Consider the following 27,083-nt stretch of genomic DNA (forward strand, 5'->3'; position numbering starts at 1 on the left):
CTACCTGACCACCGTGGGGGAGAATCCAGCCACAACTTGCTTTTACTTTTGAAATATTATTCGCTGTGTCGCCAGCAAAACAAGAAGTCTTCACAAGAAATCAAGACATCATCATCATCATCATTACCTGTCCTCCACCAGGTGGTCCCAGGGCAGGTTACACCAATTTAAAATTCAGAAATGAAAAACAATTAACCAATATGTTACATTTCCACCGCCAACTGGATCACAAGATGAGGTTTCAATCCACAGCGTATCTACTTGAGAGCAGGTTCTGCTGAAATACAATTTTGCAGTAAATATCTTTCGGACCAGGGGGCTTGAATTCTCAGAGTTTATACAAAATGGTGTTGCAGATGTTTCTCAATGGGCCAAAAGCAAGACGATCTCCAAGGCCTGTTGAAAAAGGGAGAATCATTCTTAAATCTATCTCAAATTCTGAATAGTCTGTGCAGAAAATGTGCTTATTAGGAAATCCTTTCTCGTAAGAATAATAAAGCACAAAAATAAACAAATGTGAGTTCCTAAGATCTATGAATCCTCAGCTGCTTTGTTTGCATAGGATCTGATTCTAGACTTCACTGAGAAGATTTGGTTATTTTGTAGGTAGACCGTGCTGGACCAGTTGCAGGAATAAAATGTGAATTACGATTGAGTTCAAGTCCAGAAGCATAGAACGAACTTACTGCATAACAGTATGAGGGCTTCCTGCCCTCAAAACTTGGTGCACAAATATTATAACAGAACTACAGGAAGCCTAGCTAACAAAGCAGGTATTATGGGGTCCAGAAAAACCTTACACTAATACCAGTTTCTGCTAATTCATACAGTCATGTCTTTCTGTGGTGCAAAAAGATGCAAGGCCAGGGACAGTCTAAAAAGTATGGATTAAATATATTTATGTATTTATATTTTGAACAAAATTACTTCATTTCAACCCATACTGGATCTCCTCACACCAGAATATAATAAAATTTCAAAACTGGAATGCATAAAATCACATAATGTGACCAACTACAACCAAATAAGTTAAGGTCATGAAAAACACTTTAATTCAGAAGTTTGATCATTGTAGAATCATAGAATTGTAGAGTTGAGGGGGACCCCGATGATTATTTAATTTAACCCCCTGCAATGTAGGAATAAAATACAAATATTTATGTCCTTTATGGATCCAATCTCAGGAGAAAGTGCCAAAGCTGAGAGAACACAGAAGAAATCGCTTTGATTTAACTTGGTGCAAAGAATGAATAAGGTGTGGGACCTAAAACCTGTGGAGAATCACAAGAAAAACAAACATTTGATGTATTTTTAACTGCCTCCCGAATAGATGTGTGTGAATCCTTGGTTTGATCGAAACACTATTATGTTTCATTTATTATTATTATTATTATTATTATTATTATTATTATTATTATTATTATTTTATTTATACCCCATCCATCTGACTGGGTTTCGTCCACATAAGTAATGCTCACCATACTTGTGTAAACCTCTTTGAGCTTCTGTTTTACAATCAAGCAGTGTATAAAATTTATGAAACGAAAATAAATACGAGATAAATAAATAACTGGCTACATGATAATGCAGACAAACATGAATGTTGAAGCAGTGAGCTGAGTGGTCACAAATAAAGCAAGGGGGAAATGTGGGAATCAGAGGGTTGGTTCCAGGCTAAGTAATGCTTTAATCTGAGTGAAACCTATGGGACAAGTGAGGTAAGAAGGCTCAGAAGAGTTTAGTTAGAAACAGTGTAGGCTTGTTCGCACAATACAGTGAATATATATACAAGTTGTCTTTACACATGTCTTGTTGATTTGTTCAGCTCAACTATCACTGATATAGAGACTGTACCACTCATTCAACCTTCAAGATAAAGGGACCCCTGACCATTAGGGGGTGTACAGCTTCCAGATCATGTGGCCAGCATGACTAAGCCGCTTCTGGCGAACCAGAGAAGCGCATAGAAACACCGTTTACCTTCCCGCCAGAGTGGTACCTATTTATCTACTTGCACTTTGATGGGCTGTCGAACTGCTAGGTTGGCAGGAGCAGGGACCGAGCAACGGGAGCTCACCCCGTCGCGGGGATTCGAACTGCCGACCTTCTGATTGGCAAGCCCTAGGCTCTGGTTTAGACCACAGCACCACCCGCATCCCTCATTGAACCTTACCTGTGAATAAACGTATGAGTTTGCAGTTCAACTATTTGTGTGCACAGGTACTCAAATTGTGTACACAGATTGCGCATTCACACCCTTCCAGTGTGGAGGGCGGTGTTAATCAAAATAAACGAAGGCTTATTTTGCTTCTTCAGACATACATGGGGGGGAAAGCCTAGTGCAAAATACAAAACAGAAAAAGTAACTTGCGCTCGGTTTTACATTGCAGCTGAAAAGGAGCACAGAACTATTTCTTATACAAGAATTTAATGAGAAACCTGGGGGGGGGAAGGCACCCTAATGAGAAACAGTTCTCTAAACTTGATCCCACATACATACCTTGAATCTGCCAGTCGCTGGCACATTTCCACTGGGTGAAGTTTGAAATTGAGGTAGTTTTTATCTGTTTGCATCTAACTGCTGATAGCAGAAGCTTGCAACTGGTATGTGAATAAAATGAAATGTATGTGCATTTTCAGCATGTGGTTTTTAACATTTAAGCAGTTATTCTCCAAGACTTAAAGCATCGGTATATTTTTTAAAATAATAATTTACTTGGACAATTGTATATCTGAGCATTTGGTTTTATTTTCCCACTCCTTACTTTTTCCTCCTTCAAAGTATGTTGGAATTTGTAACCATGAAGATACATAATTTATTAGCCTTCGCCTTAAAAAAATATATGTATTTTTTTTTCAATCGTAAGCTTTTTAAACTGGCCTCCCAGTGCTGCTTGATAAAGCTATAGCTCCATCTAGTGTCCCCACAGAAATCCTGAACATTTATTTTGTGCCAGTTTTTCAGAACCAATTAATACACACACACACACACACACACACACACACACCTAGAAAAGGGCTACAGAGTTTTTTTATTGGAAATGAAGGTTATTAGGAAAAAATATTCAAACAATTATTTAAACCCCCCCCCCAATTTAAATAAGAATAAGGCTTTAAGCGAGGAGGCTTTCCAGCAGAGTGAATTTTTCAACATTTACTTCCTCTACTTGACATTACTATGTGTAACCCAATAATGTTTCGTGTAGACCTTTTAAATGTATCCACCCTTCTTTCCCTCACAATTTCAATTCAGTCCTCTGCACAGTCCGTGTTCTACTCTCAACAACTTTGTGGAACAAAAATGCTATTATTCACATTGATCAGAATGTGCCGCGGCAAAAAAACGAAAACCTTTCATAAGTACCCTGCACCTAGAATTCTCAGCAGTCAATCATCCAGCTTTCCAGTTTCCAAATCCTTCACAATTCCTTGAACCAGATTATAAATGGGATTAGCAATATATCACGAACCGCTCAGTCAAATGTTCAGGCGTAGTTATTTCTTAAGCAGTGACTCCTAGATATTTAATATCTGAAAATTTGTTAGCGGTTCTGTTGTTCGGAGGTAAAACAGAGCGTTAGAGGAAAGTGAGAAGCAAAACACGTCATCTCCATCAAAATGCAAGGAGGGGTTTGTGACTTTTGTCCCCTGAAGGAAAGGCTGGTTCTGGAATGAACGGCAGCTCATTACATCCTTGTCTTCAGTCATCTAGAAATGGCGATAGGGAGAAACACCAGATGCTCTTCCCTTGGGGTTAAAGGAATTGACTGTCTCCTGTGGTTCTCTTCCCATTGCCTGAAAGCCCCAAGGAGACGGTATAATGTTTTGCCAATTCACCAGTAGGCCTCCCCCCAAAGGCCTGGTTGGAAGCATACTATTGTCTCCATTCCGTTTCTTGAATATTCAGTTCATGACCAATCAAATCATGCTCCTCTTTAATACAAATGAAAGCATGCATGTTTCTAATACATAAGAAGGAGACAGGAGAGATTCATTCTATTCATAATATATGCACCGATTCAAGCTATGGAACTTTTTATTCGCAAAAAAGTAAGGCAGGAGTTGTACAAGCGAATTTTCTGCCATATCCACTTTTTGCCACAAGTAGTGAGGCGATTTCTGAATGCAGTAGGTATATGTTAATCCTTTCTATGATCAGAGCCTTAGATTGTCTAGTATATGTATTTCTAATTAAATCTCATTTGTAATAAAATACATTAAACTGTTAGAAACTACTGTAGTGTCAGAGGGCCGAAGAATGTACATGAATCTCATACTACAATATTGAATCTTCATGTCAGAACTCTGGAAAGTAGTGAGCAGGAGTATAATTAATACATATTAACATAGAAACTCTGAGACATAGGAGGAGCACTGGGATCTAGTTATATTTTCCCTTTTCTTTCTTCTTGGGCAAATCTAGAAGCTTTCCAAGGCAGCCTTTTAAAGTGTCTCTATATTATCATAAAACTCTCACAAAGGTAGGCGTATGTGAATGTTAATGAAAATGGGGTAATAAATATTTGTCCTCAGTTTTATCCCTCAGATATTGGGCTGGGAAAACTTAGTAAGAACCCAAAAACCTAGAATTTGTGATGTCGTGTAAAATAATTGGAGCTGCACAGAGAAGCCTCTCTATAGTCTACAACTTGCTTGTGAGCAAAGAAATTGGCGAGACCATTTTAGCAAATTTCTTCAAGAGGAAGGAAAAATTCTCCAATAGTTTATTAAGAGGAGGTTCACCTTCATCACTGACAGTAGCTCAGTTTCTTTCCTTTTTCCCTAAGGATTATTTATTTATTTATTTAGCATCGGCTATGTTGGCAGTCTGGCCACCATTTTGCATCTGTACAATGCTCCACACATTGGATGATTCTGGAATATTGTCATCTGGAAATGGAACCACAGAAAAGGGAGGGGAATACTCAGGTGTTCATATAAAAATTCTGCAAAGTAGTCTTTGCAATTTTGGCGGGTGGGAAAATCTCAGAAATTTCACCCCACTATAAAAACAATCAGAAATGCAGGGCAATCCTAAACATGTCTACTCAAAGTAAGCCCTGTTGTGTTCAGTGGGATTCCAGTGTAATTGTGTATAGGAGTACAGCCTTAAAGTTTTTATTTAAGCATGAATTTAGGAAGATGATCTGAATGAATGTAAATATTGAAAGGTACTAGAGGTCAAATATTTGGCCTGTTCTCTTTCATCAATATGACAAATTCATTTCTCCTGCTTAATAATGCTAATTGTATTATTTGTACCCCACCCACCTGACTGACTTGCCCCAGCCACTCTGGGAAGCTTCCAACTAAATATAAAAACACAGTGAAACATCAGACATTAAAAACTTCCCTGTATAGAGCTGCCTTCAGATGTCTTCTGAAAGTCATATAGTTGTTTATCTCCTTGACATCTAAAAGTCTTCTAAAAGGCTTCTGTCTTCTAAAAGTGATATAGTTGTTTATTTCCTTGACATCTGGCGGGAGGGCATTCCACAGGGCGGGCGCCACTACCGAGAAGGCCCTCTGCCTGGTTCCCTGTAACCTCACTTCTCGCAGTGAGGGAACCCCCAGAAGGCCCTTGGAGCTGGACCTCAGTGTCTGGGCTGAACGATGGGGGTGGAGACGTTCCTTCAGGTATACTTCTTTGGCATTCCTGTCCTCCAGATTTCCAGTCCTTTCCCTACATGTTCCTGCCTCTTACCAATAACTAGCCCACTGGAGTGACCAAATACAAAGGAAAGCAGCACACCTGCAGCTCTATAGTTATGCCGGAGAAAGAATATTAGCAGTGAGGCTTCTCATGCCAGGATCAAAAAGTTGCACCTGCTGATATTCTCTTTTCAACTCAGCTATGAACTGCCGAACTGAACCTTTGCATCAAGTTACTACTCCACAACACAGAGTTCCTCCTGTCCTAGAGATATTTCCACCCTGATAACCCAAGTATATTTACTTACTTACTTATCTAATAGGCATCTTTCAAGCATATCTATAAACCTGCTCACATCAAAACAAAACAAAAAACTGCATTAAAGTAAGTGTAACAGTCAGCAGCACACCACAAAAAAATGTATATTGGTAAGGAATAACATCAGCTGTCCGTCCATCTCCCTGAAGGTCCTGTTAAAAAATATATGTTTTAACTTCCATTTTCTCACAGGAGCTACAGCAGCTGCTTAACTATATGGCTGATTATGAGGTGGGGCATCCAATGAGAATCTTTGTTGCCTCCCAGTCTTGCAATAACCACATTGTCAATTTGAAATAAAGAAGTCTATTTACCCCAAATGATAAATAGGTGCAGATTGATTGACTGATATATCATTAGGAGATACCACCCTTCAGCATAAATGGTCACAGGGTAGTTTGCAGTGCAGCAAAATAAGACAACGTAAGGCATCATGAGCCAAAACATAAAAAATATTGTAAACTACCTGAATAACCAATCATATAACCAATCAATAACCAATCATCAGCACCATAATTTAAAATTAACCTGCTAGCCTCTAAAGCATAAAAAATGTGTGTGTGTGTGTGTGTTTAACCTGGTGTCTAAATGAATACCAAGTTGGTACAAGATGTACAGTACTTCTGGAGAGGCATTCCTTTTGAAACTATGGGGCTACCACCAGAAGGGCACTGCTACAGACATCTGCATTATGCACCTCATTTAACCTAGGGACCCCCAGGAGAGTTTCATCTCTGGATCCAAATGCACAGGCAAGTCCAATTGTGAGTAGGAGTTCTCACAGATATGTGGGTCTCAAGTTGGCAGCTGTCAGTATTCGGTGTACATATGTCAAGGCAGGAGCTGGGAGCAGGTCAGCAATAAATCAGAAAGTGTCAGCGAGGTTAACGCTTTCTTCAAAGAAACAAAACAGCTCAGGGCTAGTGGTCACAGCCACTCTTCCCAGCAGGTCTTGCTCCAATGAGGAGAGAAGGTCCATGCCTTCCCAACCAAGTAAAGCTTAATGCTGTTGTGCTGGTAGTGCCTTTTTTTGCCTAAGTACCAAAATACAGCTCATATTATTCTAGTATGGGGGTGACACTGGTGGGGCCTGGAAACAGAACTGAGCAGGGCAACATATTGAAGATGGGCTGCGCCACCTGCCCTGATTCTGCTCAGAGAATCTGAGCACCATCCCAACTTCTTACCTTACTTCTAATTACAGAAGCAGAGTCAGGCTCACAGTATCACAGTTGACATCAGCCTCAAGAGTAAAGCATGTGCCGATAATGTAAAAGAAAGCACATGATTTGCAAATAATTATTTTCTGTGCTTTTACAAACTTGAATTATGTATATTTGCATCATACATATTTAGCCCATTTTTTTAAAGTCATTACTGATAGCAAATATGTTGCAATTGCCTATTTTAGAAAAAGAAAAGGTGACCACTAGACGAGGAGCAATGATGTCTTCAGTTATATTAAGAAGTTCACTCTTGGGACCGCATAGTGTTACAAGTTTACATTTAATTAATATAATGTTATTATGCATACGTTACATGTAATTATATTATTTGTATGTCAATATTACACTTCATTCCACAAGGGAGTCGAAGTTTCACTAATCAGTATTAAGATATATTTTCCACAGAGCTTAAAAGAAATGTTCAGCATGTCAGTGAAGGTGGTTGGAAAACACAGTTTCCGAAAATGGTATGGAACAAATCATGTAGGATTCTCCCATCCTTATTTGTTAGGCTTAAAACTGATCCTGTATTGTCATTCATCAAGGTCCTTTGGTAACATAAGAAATGAGAAATGGTGTGGTTCCTTCTTTGCCCACTGGGAATGAATCAACTCTCGTGGTCCCTTCCTTTGTAACTTGAGTATTCTAACATTTTGGTTGGGTTGGTCAATGTTTGTCTTCCTTTTCACAACAAATAAGCCTGGTGCTGTCACTTCAAGCCCAGCACCATGCATCATAATGTAGTGTTGCTCTGTTCCAATGGGCATTTTGACCCAAATTGAGAAGTGAATGGTACCAGGTGGTTGGGGGTAGCTAAGCCACCCGGAAATAGTTCAGCTTCTCCCCTGGAAGTCAACAGTATTCCTCCGTTTCACTTCCAGTGAAATGAATGCATCTGTGAAAGTAGTTGTTGTTGTTTAGCCGTTTAGTCGTGTCCGACTCTTTGTGAGCCCACGGACCAGAGCACGCCAGGCACTCCTGTCTTCCACTGCCTCCCGCAGTTTGGTCCAACTCACGCTGGTAGCTTCGAGAACGCTATCCAACCATCTTGTCCTCTGTCATTCCCTTCTCCTTGTGCCCTCCATCTTTCCCAACATCAGGGTCTTTTCCAGGGAGGTGGCCAAAGTGTTGGAGCCTCAGCTTCAGGATCTGTCCTTCCAGTGAGCACTCCGGGCTGATTTCCTTAAGAATGGAGAGGTTTGATTTTCTTGCAGTCCATGGGACTCTCAAGAGTCTCCTCCAGCACCATAATTCAAAAGCATCAATTCTTCGGCGTTCAGCCTTCTTTATGGTTCAGCTCTCACTTCCGTACATCACTACTGGGAAAATCATAGCTTTTACTATACGGATCTTTGTTGGCAAGGTGATGTCTCTGTTTTTTAAGATGCTGTCTAGGTTTGTCATTGCTTTTCTCCCAAGAAGGGAGTGGATATTGAGCCAACCTGACTTCTAACATGACTGGAACAGTGTGGGGTAGTCTCCTTGAAGTGGCAAATGCCTTTTTCTCAGAATATGAGAACTGTTCCTTACATGGTAACTCTGATTTCAATTTGTATTGACTTTTGAAGCTGTGAACATTTTAGCAAAATACATTCACTCATGACATTGCATGGAGATTTGTTTTCTAAAGTTCTAAGGGAAGTATATTCTGAAGCTAATATTTAAAAGATTATCTGGTGGCAGCATGGCCCAAGATCTATAGAGTAGTACACTCATTTGAAAGATTAGGTGTGTAAGGGATGAGACCATCTTATCAGGAAGGCTGTACCACACGAGGTAAGAAGTGGACCTTTGGTGTTGTGGCACCTACTCTTTTGAATCCCCTCCCTTTGAATATTAGACAGGTGCCATCTCTGCTATCTTTCTGGCATCTACTAAGGACCTTCCTCTTTCAACAAGCCTTTTAAGCTGAGATCTCTCCCAGTATTTTTTCTGCACTGGAATTGTTTTTATTGTTTTATCTATCACTTGTTATTTGCCACTCTGGAACCCTTTAGTAGGAAGGTCAGAATCTAAATTCAATAAATAAATATGCAAAATAGAGATGCCACAGTCTGATTACAAGCCCCTTTCCCTCAAAACATGCACCAATTGCACCTATTTTCCTCTGCTAAATGTTGGGGGGTATGAATAATTAAGGTTCTCTGGAAAACATGCCTGCAGATGCCACACAGCTTGCGCACAGCATGATGGGTCATATATATATATATATATAAACGAAAGGCCGAAAACTAAGTGAGCAATAAATAGAAATAAGTAAAAGCGTGCTTGCTTACTTTGCAATGGATTTGTGACACACATATATTTGATCTGCCTGAGATGAAAGAGGATATCCTGCAAATAATACATGGAATTATTTTTCTGATCATACGTCAAGATAACGTGGCTGCTATATATTCCTGATTAGTTGTATCTTGAATGACCTGATATTCACTTGTTGCTGAAATCAATTTGTCATTTGCAATGGGAAGCAGAATCCATCCTAATTTGATGGGCTATAGCGTTTGAAAAATATCCGCTATGCTATTGTCTGAAATTATGTGTAGAATTATAGAGTTTTAGAGTCTGAAGGGATCTTTTAAATCATCCAGTCCAAATGCATTGTTAGGAAGACAGGAATCTTGCAGCTACAGCATGCCTGAATGATAACAACTCAGTCTGCTTAAACATCTCCCGTGAACAAGGGCCCACCACCTCCCACCACAAAGGGAGAACAGGAGGCGGACGCAGTGGCAGCAGCCTGACTTCGGTGGCACAATGTGTTGCACCAGCCCCTTGTTGTATTAACCTTTTAGCCACCACATCATAGGGCTGGCACATGCTGATCTACCTGTGATCTACAAAAAACACCTAGAAGATTTCTGCATGCAGGTCTCCCCTACTCTATATGCTGACTATGTCAGGCTGTCATAGGACGTGCCCCCATTGGAGAATTTGCAGTGCCGTAACACATTTCTCTCCTTCAAGGATCATGGTCTTGCCATGGCGCAGGGGCCTGAATAACTCATCTTAAAAAGCAGAGACATCACCTTGCCAACAAAGGTCCGTATAGTTAAAGCTATGATTTTCCTAGTAGTGATGTATGGAAGTGAGAGCTGGACCATAAAGAAGGCTGATCGCTGAAGAATTGATGCTTTTGAATTATGGTGCTGGAGGAGACTCTTGAGAGTCCCATGGACTGCAAGAAGATCAAACCTCTCCATTCTGAAGGAAATCAGCCCTGAGTGCTCACTGGAAAGACAGATCCTGAAGGTGGGTGCCAATACTTTGGCCACCTCATAAGAGGAGAAGACTCCCTGGAAAAGACCCTGATGTTGGGAAAGATGGAGGGCACAAGGAGAAGGGGACGACAGAGGACGAGATGGTTGGACAGTGTTCTCGAATCTACCAGCATGAGTTTGACCAAACTGCAGGAGGCAGTGGAAGACAGAAGTGCCTGGCGTGCTTTGGTCCATGTGGTCACGAAGAGTCAGACACGATTAAACGACTAAACAACAACAACACATTTCTGCATTTGCATGGAGAAATCTGGACAGGAGCAAAAGAGAAGGTCGGGTTTACACAAGTGCAGAGGTTTGAATAAAACGGGGATGGAGAACACAGAGGAGCTGCAAGGATGTGGGGCTTAGAATAATCAAATTGTAGAGTTGGAAGGGACCTGGAGAATCATCTAGTCCAACCCCCTGCAATGCTGAAAGATGCAGCTGTTTCATATGGGAATCGAACCTGCGACCTTGGCATAATCAGCACCACACTGTAACCAACTAAGCTATCCAGCTGGCTTGAAAGTTCTGTAAGGGGATGGAGGTTTAGGTGAGGTATATAGCAAATTGGAGGGGTTGGCAGGGTTGGCTATAGTTTGTTGGTTTTGGCCTCTTGTTTCAGCTTGTCCAGTTCGTTTTGAATCTTGAAACTCGAAGCTTAAAACTCATTTTGAATGGCATCATTTCCCCCCTTCTCAGAACAATACAGACTTTGCCTTCAGGTGAACCTGAAGCAGCTGATACAGTTAGATAAAATCTCAACCCTCAGGTAGGATTAGGTATATATTTCTTTAAGAGAGGAAATAATTGTTCCTGCAAGTTTCTGGAATCTAGAAATCTGTTGTCCGGCCATCTCAGAATACACCCTTTCTATCACCTGAGAAGTGGAAATTGCTTATCTGTATCTTTTATATAACAATTACAACTGTGTAAATTACAAGTCCATAAAGAGGAACAGCAAGATAGGTCTTGCATCCTGAAGACTGATCTCATGTTTACAATTTATTGTAGAGTATTTAAATATTCCCCTTTAAAAACAAGTCTAACCATTTCACTTATGCCATATACACACACAGTCAATGTCACATGAAGCAAGACTTCCCCTCTTTGATTTTAAATATTTCACCTATCGTGTATATAGAAAATTTTGACTAGAGGTACTAAACTTCTTGTTTAACCTGGGAATAGGTGTCGTTCAATTCAGTGGGGCTTACTTCTGAGTAGATTTCCATAGGATTGTGCAGTAAGCTGAGACAGATGTATTTTTAAGAAGATCAATGAAGCAGTATACGATCTAAGAGTTACATCCTAACATCCTGGAGGAGCAAGAGTTATTAAGCCAAGTGAAAGAGACCATGCTTTTGTCCTAAACTGTCATTTCAATTTGCAGAGGGTGCCCCAATATGGAAGCATGCAACAGAGTGGAAAATCCATTTTAGTTTTGGGTTCAATATTTCAGTGCCTTTAAGGCACCCACTTCATTCATTTCTTTTTATTTTAAATATATATCCTGCATTTCCTCCCAAAGAAGCCCAGGGTGGCAGTTTATGGGATCACTCATTAGCTTTAGATAGGGAGCATTTCTAATTTTCCAAACTCACCTAAAACTTTTACTGCAGTCATCAAGAGTCATCTAGTCCAAACCCCTGCAATGTAGATAGATGAAAATTTAAACCATCACTTCACAAGGTAGATAAGGCTCATCAGATAGCTCCTACTCCCAAAAGTCACACCACCTTTCTTTAAAGAAAGGAAAAAGCACTAAACTTGAAAGTATCAGTTTTCATTCCAGCATCATAACCTTGGATAGAATCAGTAATCAATTGTAACTTTGGCCCTGTAACTGATTTATTACATTGTCCAGCTTTTAAGGTGGTTCATATTATAACTTCATCTCCTTCTACCTTTATGTGCAGATGTAATTAAAGATTTTGACAGTGTAGGAGTCCACATAATTTTGACAGGCAATGTGAGTTTCATCTGGAGGGCCAAATCTCTCACAGGAAGCATTGAACTTCTATCTATAGACAAGTTCATGATTTGATGACTTCGGTTCAATTAAAGACATATTCATTCAAACATGATACCTTTTCGTGAAATCGCTTCTCACATTCAAACATGTATTGAGAAATTAAGTAATGTACAATCATGTGTAAATTGTCCCTTGTTGCTTTTTAGTGTTCTGTCCCTCCTGCATCCCCTGGACTCTCAGCAATCATGTCAATTACTCCCACCTTAAGAAAAAAGAATCATTTTATGAAAAATATATTGCACAGGGTGGGGGGAAATTCAAGTAAGTATAAGACCTTATGCCCTGCTTTCTGACATTGGGCCCCACTCTCTCTGTGCTAATACTGACCTCTGGTGACCACATGCGGCATGTTCAATTAGACCTGACATAGAAGTCACATTTCAGAGCAACCTCTTGAAGAATCACTAGAACTGCTTTCATAGCAAAAGCATATGCCAAGAACTCCCCCATCCCCTGTAGTTGAAAGGTATCATGTACTCTAGGTACACCTGTAAATGTAAGAGGTATTTATACCACCCAGTCACAAGGATGAATATTGTACAATTGTGGAAAGCTCAGTTGGTTTATTTTCTCTTCCCCTTGCTTGAAAATTCACTTAGAATTAGAGACTGTTTAACTTCTCTGGTGTAGAATTGTAGGGTTGGAAGCGGGTCCCATCTAGCTAAATCCCCTGCAATGTAGATAGTTAAAATTTTAAACCATCACTTCACAAGGTGGATGAGACTCACCTAATAGCTCCTACGCCCCAAAGTCACATCACCATTCACTTGAGAATATCTGTTTTCATAATGTTGGATAGAAAAAGTGCAGCAAATTGGGAAACTGGTTTCAGTTACAATTCTAGGGAATTAAAAATCTAGGCAGAAAGCATAAACAAAAACGTTTTGGAAGAAACTGAGCTACGGAGAGAGGTGTTGTCGGAAAACGAGACTTCAGAAGGTAACTGAGCCAACTACCCTGGTGCGACGTATTCTTTGTTTTGTTTGAAGCAAGTCTTTTTTCTTCCATAAGTATTTATATTTAAGCAGGCTGACAATTATGAGACGTAGCTGTTTGAATCCTACCTCATATAAATAAGTACACGCACCTGTAAAAGGTAAGCAGAGAGAGGAAGCATAAATGATTTCAACTGAAATCACACAACCATTTATATGAATATAGAATTGGGAAGATTTCTTGTATAGAATTACATTGCATTCATGTGATTATTTATATATATATATACTTAACATCTATGTATTTCTATTTATTTTCAGTGGGCATGATCCAATTAAAATATAAGCATTTTTAAGGAATGCTGTTCTGAAATCCGTCCACCAGTTTCTCAAAACATTTCTTCCTCTGAGAAGCCTGCCATTCTCATGGCACTTGAGAATTTCAGTGGGTGCTTACCTTAACATGGAGGGAATGGGTGGCACTGTGGATTAAACCACTGAGCCTCTTGTGCTTGCCAATCAGAAGGTTGGCAGTTCGAAACCGCACGACAGAGTGAGCTCCCGTTGCTCTGTCCCAGCTCCTGCCAACCTAGCAGTTTGAAAGCACACCAGTGCAAGTAGATAAATAGGTACCGCTGCGGTGGGAAGGTAAACAGCATTTCCGTGCGCTCTGGTTTCCATCATGGTGTTCCGTTGTGCCAGAAACAGTTTAGTCATGCTGGCCCCATGACATGGAAAGCTGTCTGTGGACAAACCCTGGATCCCTCAGCCTGAAGCTAGATGAGTGCTGCTCCCTATAGTCACCTTTTAATTTTTACCATACCTTACCATTGAGAATGCTGCATGTGTGTTTCTTTCCTGTAAGCACTTCATAGAATCATAGAATCATAGAATCATAGAGTTGGAAGAGACCACAAGGGCCATCGAGTCCAACCCCCTGCCAAGCAGGAAACACCATCAGAGCACTCCTGACATATGGTTGTCAAGCCTCTGCTTAAATACCTCCAAAGTAGGAGACTCCACCACACTCCTTGGCAGCAAATTCCACTGTCGAACAGCTCTTACTGTCAGGAAGTTCTTCCTAATGTTTAGGTGGAATCTTCTTTCTTGTAGTTTGGATCCATTGCTCCATTGCTTTTTCCAGCTCTCTACATACAGCCTCCCTGCCTGCCCACATTTCCTAATCTGAAAAAGTTACCTCATGACGTCTTCCTCAGAGAGGGAACGGATGTGTGGGTGCCCAGGGAGGCTGCATAGCAGACCCCACGCGAGATGATTTGTAAAATGCCCATTGGAACAGCACCTAAATTTGCTCTTGCCTTCAATAATTTTCAAATATTTAAGTACAAACACAAGAAATAAAAGGGTAAAGGGGACCCCTGACCATTAGGTCCAGTCGTGGCCAACCCTGGGGTTGTGCCGCTCATCTCGCTTTATTGGCCGAGCCAGCCGGCGTACAGCTTCCGGGTCATGTGGCCAGCATGACGAAGCCGCTTCTGGCGAACCAGAGCAGCGCACGGAAACACCTTTTACCTTCCCGCCAGAGTAGTACCTATTTATCAACTTGCACTTTGATGTGCTTTCGAACTGCTAGGTGAGCAGGAGCTGGACCGAGCAACGGGGGGCTCACCCCGTCGCGGGGATTCGAACCGCTGATCTTCTGATTGGCAAGTCCTAGGCTCTGTGGTTTAACCCACAGCGCCACCCGTGTCCCTTAAACACAAGGAATACTTTTTAACAAATAGCTCCAACCATTGTGGTGCACTCAGCAGTTCCTTTCAGTTTTCTAGGTGCCCTTTTAAAACTCCTGTCTCTCTCTAGCTCAATCATGGAAGTGACTGACTCTAAACTCAACCTGTTATTGCTGCAGAACACCCCCAGGCTTGCATGCAGCCAGTGGAGTCTTGTTATTCTTTTACTTTGAACAACAAACAACCATGCCATGAGAGCCGCTTTCTTCGCTCTTTCAAAAACAGTTTGCCATGCAGCATGGGGCATTGCTGTTTGAAAAGCCCATCTGGGTATGTGGAATTAGCTGAGCGGTCCTTTGGATCCTCGCTTCTATGCTCAGAATATACTGACACGGCCATGCGACAAAAGTTAAAGCAAGCGAAGCTATTGACAATGTGAAATGACCATTATATTATTGTAATGTTCTGTTAATGCTTCAAGGCTGTACCTTTTAAGTCAATGGCATTTAACAGAGCAGGTTGGCGAGCCTTCGACTGTTAATAATGCCATGAAAACCCCGTAGATGTGAAAGCTTGCATTTACCCTTAGAAAACCTATGGGGAATAATAATAAATTTATAGACTTTTCTTAAAAAGTGTTTTCACATTTGATTGCTAGCTAGTTGTCAGTTAAGACAAAAGGTTAAAAAGACAGCAGGAATTCCATTTACTCGGTATTTAAGTTTTCTGTTAATGATAGGTTTGCCTTAGAAGTTTTACAACATTTAATTAGGTTGTTTAAAACGTCCTCTGATGCAAAATGAAAAGGAATATTAAGTGACATGTAGCATGTTATTATTATTATTTCTTTCTTTTTTAAAGAAAAAGCAGATTTCACTCTGTCTTTGAGTCAAGGGGGGGAAATAGACCCCAGAGCCTCAGATCATTTGTCCCAAATTAATTATCAGTTATTGAATAATTAACGATCCTTGACAACTCTTTTAATGATTAACAAATCAATGGAACCACTGGAGTCTCTCTCTCTCTCTCTCTCTCTCTCTCTCTCTCTCTCTCTCTCTCTCTCTCTCTGTGGTCTAATGATGGTAATATAATACTTCCTTGTAAAACTTGCAGATGACCAGAAAATAACAACCCCTTCTTCATACAAGAAACTGAGAGACCAAAATAGAAATATTAAAGCATTTTTTTACAGTTCTAAAAATAAGCACATGCACTTCTCCATTATAGAGTAAATGTATGCCCTTAAAATGTGTGCCCTTAAAAAATGAAAAAAAATGTGTGAATTAAACAACAACAACAACAAAGAATATGATGCACAATCCTAAAAGTGCCCTTCTAGGATATTTCTTTAAACCTGCCATTTAATTTATATATCTGTTTCTCTATTTAGGTGATTTAAAATACCACTCTTTGCATAAGCCACAGGGTTGTTCACAACAAAATGGTTTAAATACATAAAATCCATCAAAATGGCACCATCCTTTAAAAGCCACTGAATACCAATTACTGCAGCCACAGCAAATGGCTACCAAAAAGGATTCTTTGTAATGAACTGCCTAAATGAACACCTCAGTAGGGAAGGAGCTCCACATACAAGGAGCTGCCACTGAGGGGGGAAAGGCTTTTTTCCTGGGACTCTACACCAGGGGTCGGCAAAATAAAGGTCCCAGGGCCGGATCAGGCCCACCTGGGTCCTAAATCCTGCCCGCGCCGCGAAGCCAGAACCTGCCACGAAGCCGAGACTCCCGGCGATGGCGACAGGAGGAAGAGGCTGAGCGGCGGCTGCTCTGCCACTCAAACGCCGCACCTGGTTTACTTCAGTGGTGTTTTTGATTGGCAGAGACGTCCTCACGCCTCGCTGAGGTAAACCAGGTGTGGAATTTGATTGGCAGAGCTGCCACTGCTCAGCCTCTTCCTCCAATTGCTGCCACCGCCCTGCTGCTCCTGTGGACCAGAGAGCGGAGCGGACCAGTGGCGTAGCGTGGGTTGTCAGCACCCGGGGCAAGGCAAGTAATTTTCGCCCCCTAACCCGTGGATTTTCGCCCCCTAACCCCCAGATGTTGCGCCCGGTGCGGCCGGGCCCCCTGCACCCCCCACGCTACGCCACTGGAGCGGACGAGCTCGCTTTGCCTACCCACAAGAAGCAGTGATGGTGGCGGTGGTAGTGGCAGCAGTCCCTGGGAGATAAGGGCAGCGGCTGGGGAGGAGGACTACTTGCTCCCCCTCTTGCCTCTTCTTCCAGCTCCACCCCCCCCCCCCCGGTGCCGATTCTCCGGCCTGCCACAAGGTCTGAGGGACAGTGGACTGGGCCGCTGCTAAAAAAATTTGCCGACTTCTGCTCAATACCACATATTTCATACTGCAAAGGGATGGTCAATAGGACCTCATCTTCTGTACTTAAAGCACAAGCTTGTCTATTGTTATTGTGGATACTCATCCCAGGTACAGTGGTACCTCAGGTTAAGTACTTAATTCGTTCCGGAGGTCTGTACTTAACCTGAAACTGTTCTTAACCTGAAGCACCACTTTAGCTAATGGCGCCTCCTGCTGCTGCCGCGTCGCTGGAGCCCGATTTCTGTTCTCATCCTGAAGCAAAGTTCTTAACCTGAAGCACTATTTCTGGGTTAGTGGAGTCTGTAACCTGAAGCGTATGTAACCTAAAGTGTCTATAACCCAAGGTACCACTGTAGTCAGGATTGCATGCCCTTCATTTCATTAGTGGGAGAATCATAGATAATAATAATAATAATAATAATAATAATAATAATAATAATAATAAATTTTATTTATACCCCGCCCTCCCCAGCCGCGGCCAGGCTCAGGGCGGCTAACAAGCAATAATAAAAACAAGTTGAATGAATACAACTTAAAAACAAGATTAAGATACAACATTAAAACATTAAAATGCAGCCTCATCACAGGAGGAGAAAGGAAAAAAGAAAGAGGGGGAGGGAATCAAACTGACTCCAAGCCAAAGGCCAGGCAGAACAACTCTGTCTTACAGGCCCTGTGGAAAGAAATCAGATCCTGCAGGGCCCTGGTCTCATGAGACAAAGCGTTCCACCAGGCTGGAGCCAGTGTTGAGAAGGCCCTGGCTCTGGTTGAGGCTAATCTAACTTCCTTAGGGCCCGGGACCTCTAGGGTGTTGCTATTTATGGGCCTTAAGGTCCTCCGTGGGGCATACCGGGAGAGATGTAGAGTTGGAACGCAGGAATTGTTTGCCCACCACACAGCTCAAATCCACAACCCCGAGATTAAGAATCGCCAGCTCTACCGACTGACCTATCCCAGATCCATGCATAAAAAGGGATTTGATGCACAAGCAGAATTTATGCACTGACACATCTGCTCCCGGAACAGATTGTTAGACTAGGGAACTACGGTTATTGTCAGGGCCTGACCGCTGCTCAGAGAGGTGGCAAAAACCCACCAGCACCCCCACAAACCTGAACTCAGTCATAGGACAGCACAACGCGGAACACATCGTTCTCCTATGAAGAGCATTTCAGCACTGCATTGTTATTTACAGACGCAGCAGAAAAGGAACGTGTTTCAGCCGACATTTTGTTTGTTGGTCAAATGTGTTTTGGAGTCCTCTCTCCCTCAGCTGCCACCTGCCAGCAGCACTTCTGTCAGGTTGTAGCAGGAGAGGCAAGCTGGCTATGGATCTTTTCCCCTCTGAACTATTCCCATCCAAAATGATTCTTGTGGGAATTCCATAGCTTTAAGCAATGGTGCCCAAATTTGATTCCCCCCCTTCACTCACCACCCATTTCCCCCTTTGTGTCATGTCCTTTATACTGTAAGCCTGATAGCAGGAACAGTCTTCGGTTACTGTTGTAATTGTTATTAAAAAGGTAAATATGTAGGTAAAGGATCCCTGGACAGTCCAGTCAAAGGCGACTATGGGGTTGTGGCGCTCATCTTACTTCAGGCCAAGGGAGCCACCGTTTGTCCACAGACAGCTTTCTGGATCATGTGGCCAGCACGACTAAACCGCTTCTGGTGCAACAGCACACCGTGACGGAAACCAGAGCGCATGGAAACACTGTTTACCTTTCCACCGGAGCAGTACCTATTTATCTACTTGCACTGGTGTGCTTTCGAACTGCTAGGTTGGCAGAAGCTGGGACAGAGCAACAGGAGCTCACTCCATTGTGGGGATTCGAACCGCCAACCTTCTGATCAGCAAGCCCAAGAGGCTCAGTGGTTTAGACCACAGCGCCATTATTAAGCTGTAGTAAGCCACTCTGGGAGTCTTTTTGGTTGAAGAAGAGGAGAGGGGTGCTAGAAATAAATAAATAACATTTATGTTACAGAGATCTATGATTTTCCCCCTTAACATAACTTTCTGTACCTAGTTTTATTGGTGTGCGATGACAATAAAACAAGCCATTTGTAGCATAACTTTTGAAGCCACTGGACAAAGATCTGCTCTTAAACCATACAAATGGTTTGTATTCTCCCTCTGCATTGTACCAATAATTCCTGCAAATAAATAATAGTGAATTTCTAAATCGCAGGCTTGACCCAGTTCAGTAACAGAACTTAAATATGAAATCAAAAAAACACAGTACTCTGACTTTCTTCTTTGGGTAAACTAAGGCACTGTCAGCAATAAAACTGTTTTGGGACTGAGACAAAAGTCCAATGCTTTGAAATTTTTTAATCTTCCTTTTGCTTCAGGCGCCATATGAGACCATTTGTGTAGAAATGATTTCACCGCCACATTTTTGAAGAGCTTCAGGAGACCTCTATCCGTGATGACCTAGTAGGGGGTTTGTTGAGCCAATGGAAGGAGAGTTGTTGCTCTTTTCGATATTAATATTTTGTACCTTTAATTTAGATCTTATCATCATTTATGTGGAAAACATTTCATTTGGCAGTGTACTTTTTTTGTTTATTGTTTAGGACTACTTTGGTTGTGATTGTAATTATGCGATTTTTTTCATGCTGTGCGCTGTCATGAGCAGCGTTCTAACTATGGGAAGGCAGCATACAAATAAAACGATGTATGCATTGGTAGTTCTATGGTAGAATTCTCACCCGCCACGCAGGAGGCCCGGGTTCGATTCCCAGCCAATGCAAAACATATTTTGTGTTGGATAGCTTAGTTGGTAGAGCAGGGTCATGAGTCCCATGTTGGGCAAAACATTCTTGCATTGTGGTCCCTTACAACTCTACAATTCTATGGTTCTATTGTTTTTTGTATGTATGTTTCCATAAGACAGTATAATTAATAATAATAATAATAATAATAATAATAATAATAATAATAATAATAATTTATTATTATGGGTGGCTTCCAACAAATTATTAAAATACAGTGGTCTGTTAAACATTAAAAGCTTCCCTAAACAGGGCTGCCTTCAGATGTCTTCTAAAAGTCTGGTAGTTGTTCTTCTCTTTGACAACTGGTGGGAGGGTGTTCCACAGGGCGGGTGCCACTACCGAGAAGGCCCTCTGCCTGGTTCCCTGTAACTTGGCTTCTCGCAGTGAGGGAACCGCCAGAAGGCCTCGGAGCTGGACCTCAGTGTCCGGGCAGAACGATGGAGGTGGAGACGCTCCTTCATGTATACTGGGCCGAGGCCGTTTAGGGCTTTCAAGGTCAGCACCAACACTTTGAATTGTGCTGTATGTCTAGATGTGGCCAGTCACTGAACGGGAGATGGCTTGGAAACACTGGACACTGCCTGGAAATCCATGACGGGGGATAAGATGGAATATAAGCATAACAACTAAAATAAGCAAAGTAGCCCAACACGGCCAGATTCACCTTCCAACTGATGGCCCATTGCTGAAACAGCACCCTGCAGGATTGATGCTGCAGTGCAACAGCTGTTCAGTGGAGACATCAACCTTGCAGGGTGCTCCTTTGAAAGCAGCTTCCCTGCAGAAAAGCCACTTGTGAAGGAACACCCCAAAGAATTGACCCCTCTGCTCTTGGTGTGCGTGTGTTTGAAGAGATGCAGTACCTTCTCCCCTCCCTTGCCAACTGTTTCATTAGTTGCTTTAAAAACCATAATTAAACATTAGCAAAGCCCCCAAACTAATTCAGGATAGGATCTAGAGTAGAGCTGGTAGCCCCTAGTTTGACCCAGAGCAAAAGAATGAAGGCCCCCCAAATTGGGACCAATTTGTGGAGGTGGGGGAATAGCCCTATAAGTTCCACCCTGCCCTTCATCCAAGGAGCTCAGGGCTACATAAATCATGCCCTGCCTCCATTTTATCCTTGTAACATCCCTGTGGGCCAAGGTAGATTGAGAGAGAGAGAATCTGGACACACATACACACACACCAGTCACTGTCCACACTAAACAATGAGTGTTTATGCTGCCATGGTGCCAACAAAATAATTATACTCTACTATCCAATAAGATCAGACGTGGGTGGCGCTGTGGGTTAAACCACAGAACCTAGGACTTGCTGATCAGAAGGTTGGCGGTTCGAACCCCCACGAGGGGGTGAGCTCCCGTTGCTCAGTCCCTGCTCCTGCCCACCTAGCAGTTCAAAAGCACCTCAAAGTGCAAGTAGATAAACAGGTACTGCTCCAGTGGGAAGCTAAACGGTGTTTCCATGCGCTGCTCTGGTTCGCCAGAAGCGGCTTAGTCATGCTGGCCACATGACCCAGAAGCTGTACGCCGGCTCCCTCGGCCAGTAGAGTGAGATGAGCGCCGCAACCCCAGAGTCAGTCATGACTGAACCTAATGGTCAGGGGTCCCTTTACCTTTACCTTTATCCAATAAGAATCCTCCACATAACTTAGCTATCATAATTACAGTAGAATTAATGATGAACTGTGGAGAGCAGCTGTGTGTGTCCTTATGGAGATGACTTTTAAAACCATGTAAGCCTTGAATTCTTGTTTTTTGGGACTGCATGTTGGATCCAACAAAGTTGCCCCATTAGTCCAAGGTCTTCTGCATGTACAATGGGGCGTCTTCTCCTTTTCTACTCCCCACATGACCCCATGCTTCCCCCATCTGTTCTCCCCCCCACACACACACACATCCCGTCCTAACTCATTTACTCAGGAGCAAGCCCTATTGAATTAAATAGGACTTGCTTCTCAGTTGATGACACTGACTTACTAGGGAGTGAGTCTGAATCAATCCCATGGGAGCTTACTTCTGAGTAAACAGGCTTTCTCCATTAATTGACCATATCTTTTAATGTGCATTTAAAACAACTGAGCCTGTAGCAAGAAGTCATATTGCTTGTATACTTTTGAGGGAAAAGACAATTTTCTCTATCAGCCTTCATTTTAAAATGCTTGTAGAATTAGTTGTTATCTTATTCTTTATTTTCAAATACAGTATATAGATAATAAGCTGAACACTTCTTTAAAAATGCTTTAGGTAAGAGAAAAATTTGCTTCTAAAATATACTGTCAAATGGAACATAGACCAGTTGTTTTGAGATTTGCGTTTTATAAAGAAAAAACTCGCGTAGAATCGAGGAAAATGTTATGATGTTATTTCTTGTGTGGGTAGGGTTTTCTTTTTAAAAAAGAAAATGGTTTAGAAAGCATAATATTTCCAACAATATTTCTCCTTTCCCCCTTTCCCTGAGACTCACACTGTCTTTTTTTAAAAGCTTTGGCTTAGTTCACAAAGAGAAATATCATCAATGGTGATCTGATAGTGCGTTTTTTAAGAAGGGGAGGGAAATGGAAGCAATGAAATGATTTTTCCAACAACTTTGGGAATATAACTTTACCTTACATGAAAAGATGGGGGGGGGGCTAGATATCTGCCGCAACTCCTTCTTATCAGATACAATTATAACTTCTGGTTTCACCCAGATGGCCAAGTTAACAAAATAGGGAGGGGGGTGGGTCAAGGGGGAATTAGTAAGGCAATTTTTTTCAGGCTATTGTTCCCATGCTGTGTATTTATAGGAAGTGCAGAAAAGAATTAAATCAAAACAGTGATTAAAAATGCATAACATTAATGTCGCAACACTGAGTTTGTCAAGTATTGAGAACCTCAAACCGTCTCTCTGCTTTTGCAAGGATGATTGCAGCTAGAGGCAATGCCAAGCCTTGCGATGTTTAAGAAGCACTTTGTTGTAGTTTGGGGAAAATAATAACTAATTATTATTATTTTTTTAAAAAAAATGAAAACCAAGATTTATTTTGTTTGTTCAAATCAGATAAATGTTACGGGTATTTTATTCATCATTTTTCTACTTATGTATATTGACATTTTCCACTCGAATCTTCCAGGGCTCCAAGTTGGGATGTCAGAAACTGTGCTTGCAGAAATGAAAGTATCCTCATTATGCAAATTTGGGTCCCACTGATAGGCATGTTCTGTTTTATAAATTACATCCTCTTGTCAGAAGTCAAATTGTATTTGAATAACTTCACGGAAATTGTCACCAAGATTTTAAATTGTGTGCCTTGTATGCCATTGTTGATTTAGTCAGTGAGTAAAAAATGGACATGTGTTGATTTTTTAAATGTGCGCATGATTGTTTTGTCATAAATGTTATTTAAATGAAGCCTAGATGCATATGTAATTTTTCTGTATATTTTTTAAAAGTTTAGCTTCAAATGTATGGTAATCTTTATATTTAATAAAATATGATAAATGGTACCGGTTGCTGTATATTTTAGTCTTAACAAGTTTGTTTCCTACCAACATACTTGAAAAAAATTTCCTGTAGGGTAAAATAAATATACATGCTCTGGAAAAAAAATCAAATCTAAAAGTTAAAATGAAGTGAACTCAAATTATGAAAATTATTTTAATCTTCTATAAAAAGGTTGCTTTCCTTATTTACATTCTCATGGATTTTTTTTTTTCAAATTAATAAACTCAGTTGAACTGTTCCTTCTTCTTGTGGAGAGGACTGAACAGGTCTCAGATATATATTAAAAAAGAATGTCTTATTGTGAACGAAAGCAATTTAATTAAAAAAACACAATTTAAACTCATTACACAGAATCAACACTATTTCAGAAAGGAATGTATTTATACAGCATCACATACTGACATGCCTTTCGAAAGTAATGTTTTACTTTTTAAAAATTCTGATGAGAGATGTTACCAACAAGCTCTGTGCTCAGCAAAAGGATATAGCTTCTGCTGATGTAAGTCTTGAAAATCACTATTATTGCAGCTGGAATAATCTTTGATGTTAAGAAAAGTGGAAAAATCAAAGTGAAGTGCTAAATCTGGTCATTTTTCAAGCATATTATTCTTGTCAAGACAATATATAAAATAAATCATTGCCTTTCTTTTGATTTTCACATAGCCCTTTTATTCACTTTTATTCAAAGTACAAAAGCACTGAGGAGGATAAAGAAAATGTGGGAGATTTTGGGGGTGGGGGCAGGCAGAATGTTATTATGTCTATTTTTATTAAACAATGACACCAGTGATGTAAGTGGAGTCTGGCTCAGAACATGAAATGTGCTTTCAACCATTGGCATTCATCATATTTGCTCAGCTCCTGATATGAATATACAACAGAATTCTGGTACTGCTTTCCAAAGCCATTTGACTGAGTTTTAAACCCTTGACAGTAACAAATACAAATTGCACCAGCCCAAAAAAATTGTTGGGGCTAATTTTAATATTAATGAATTCTTTACAACCTCAGTTCAGCAGTTTCGATTAAGCTTTAATTAGTAGCCAGAGGGGAATCCAAAACAAAAATAAGGAGTTGAATTGCTAATTAAGTTACTTTGATGAGGTGGAGTTTTAGTAAAAGACTCATTGTTGTTGCCTATGCAGGTTCTGACAAGCTAGAAAATACTAAAGATTATCATTATTGTAACTAACATCATACGTTACCACCAGATTTTCTGCAAGGAGAAGACAGTTCATTAGAGTGCAACACTTTGGCCTGTCACTACTAGAATTAAAGTCTTGTTAATAAGATCGCAGTGCCTGGGAACTAGAGGCCAACGCAAGCAAGCATGGCTTTAACTCGGAACGGGGATAAATTATCTCGTTATTTGATACTTCTGAATCCAAGGTGCATACATGTCTCTCTCTTAACAGCTCGTTCGTTTAATATGTCACACAACATGTTGCTCGTTAGAAGTGGACGTTGTTGCCTTAATCGCAGCCGTTACAAATATGCACCTACAGCACGTTCCTTTCAACATCTTTCATAGAGCTTCTTTGATAAAAATGGATTTATTTCATCACAAGATTACCATGAAATTACAGATACAGTGTTGTTTTTGTTTATTTTATTATTATTATTTAAACCATTGTATTGTCAGCCTCAGAGTTTATTAAGCTGTCTTTCATGACAGGTCAACATCTGAGGAAATGTTTTTAATCAAATGGTTTATTAAAAGCTGGAAAATCAACATTAAAAACAAAACATATAAATGTGTGACTGTGTGGCTCCTACAAGATTTCTAATTACAGCAACTAAATTGTTCTCGTAACAGCAAGATATCTGTCTATATATCTTATACCTATCAATATAACTACATATTTTCCCCCTATCTTGGTTAGGATTGTGTGGCATAATGTGATTTGTCTACACTTTGATGTTTTCTATAATTTGGATTTATCCTTTTTGTTTAAGGTTTCAAAGCCCACATACCCAATAACTAAAGGATAAGAAGAGACAGAAAAATAAATGATATTGTTTCTGGGGTATTAAATATAAGCCTGGCTATCACAGCTACATTGCACTAGCGAATTGTAATCAGGTACTTTGACTTAACACAGTTTTGTTTTATAATCAGAACGGTTGCCATATGTTGGAAAAACCTATCTGCCTATGTCTTAGGGGTTTCATACCTCTGTAACAAATCCACAAACTCATTTTATAATACCTTAAATCTACCCATTGTAATGTAGCTCCACTAGTGTAAATCCACATCAAACTTTCCTCATGAATGTTGCGAGAAGATTACGTACATTATCACTGAAAGCAAAAGAAAGAAGCAGTGAATTAGAATGCAGTTGATACTGCAGAAATAACTTTGGCTAAATCTTCTTTTAATGCATAGTTTTGCAATTTTCCTTCACTCAGCATGAAACTGATTAAAAGCTGCTCATAAGAAAGGCTTTGCACAAACAGATGTATTGTTTAATATATTTACATCTCTAAATGCTGGAAAATTTGAACTGTACTACTGCAAGGTGGTGATAGTTGAAACGAAAGATACAGCGTTTCTAATGCAGCTATTTGAATATACAATACTTTCTCTTCTGCTGCTCTTGCCCAGTTAATACATGTACACACAATGGTAATCCAATACTATTAGTGCACATACTGCATTATAGGATAATCTGTTGATGCCATTATTTTTGAAGTTATATATATATCTAAACTATAATCAAGCAAACAAATAATATGAATTCTTTAAGAGCTATAATTTTTACATGCAAGTAGCTTTCTGACAGAAGTGTCAAAGGGGCCAATGGTATTTAAATGGTTTGCATCAGATTTTACTGAACCCGTTTTTCAACACTGTGATCAGCTGCATGCGAACTAATTTTTCCTAACTGTGTTTTTCTTCTGGGGAGAGAGAAAGATGCTAAGGTGTTTGGGGGTGTTCCCCTCCTCAAAAATCAGACAGAAACAAGTTAAGAGTCCTGGTTTTATAAAAGATTACCTGAAATCTTCTAAACAAACAATTTAAAATAAAATAAAATTGCAGTGTAAAACCAAAGCTATTAACACATACTGTTATAAGCTCTTGAATTTCACCAGTTTTCTTCCTGATTCTTGCTGGTTCAAAAGACTGTCTCTCTCCCTCAGCCTAATAACAAAAATGAGTAAGACAAATATGTAGAAAATATAACCAGTTGCTTTTTTTCCTGTGTACCATTAGGACTTTTAAAACTTATATATTTTTTAATCATTTAAAGAAAATGCAAGAGATCAGATGCATAGATGTTAGAATGGGACAAATAATAACCCAGCCAGCCACAGGATACCCAAACACGTGAGAATCCATTCTGTAGAGAACGTTATGTTGCCAAAT

Source organism: Podarcis bocagei, assembly GCF_964188305.1.
Source record: "Podarcis bocagei genome assembly, chromosome: 6".
NCBI classification, from domain to species: Eukaryota; Metazoa; Chordata; class Lepidosauria; order Squamata; family Lacertidae; genus Podarcis; species Podarcis bocagei.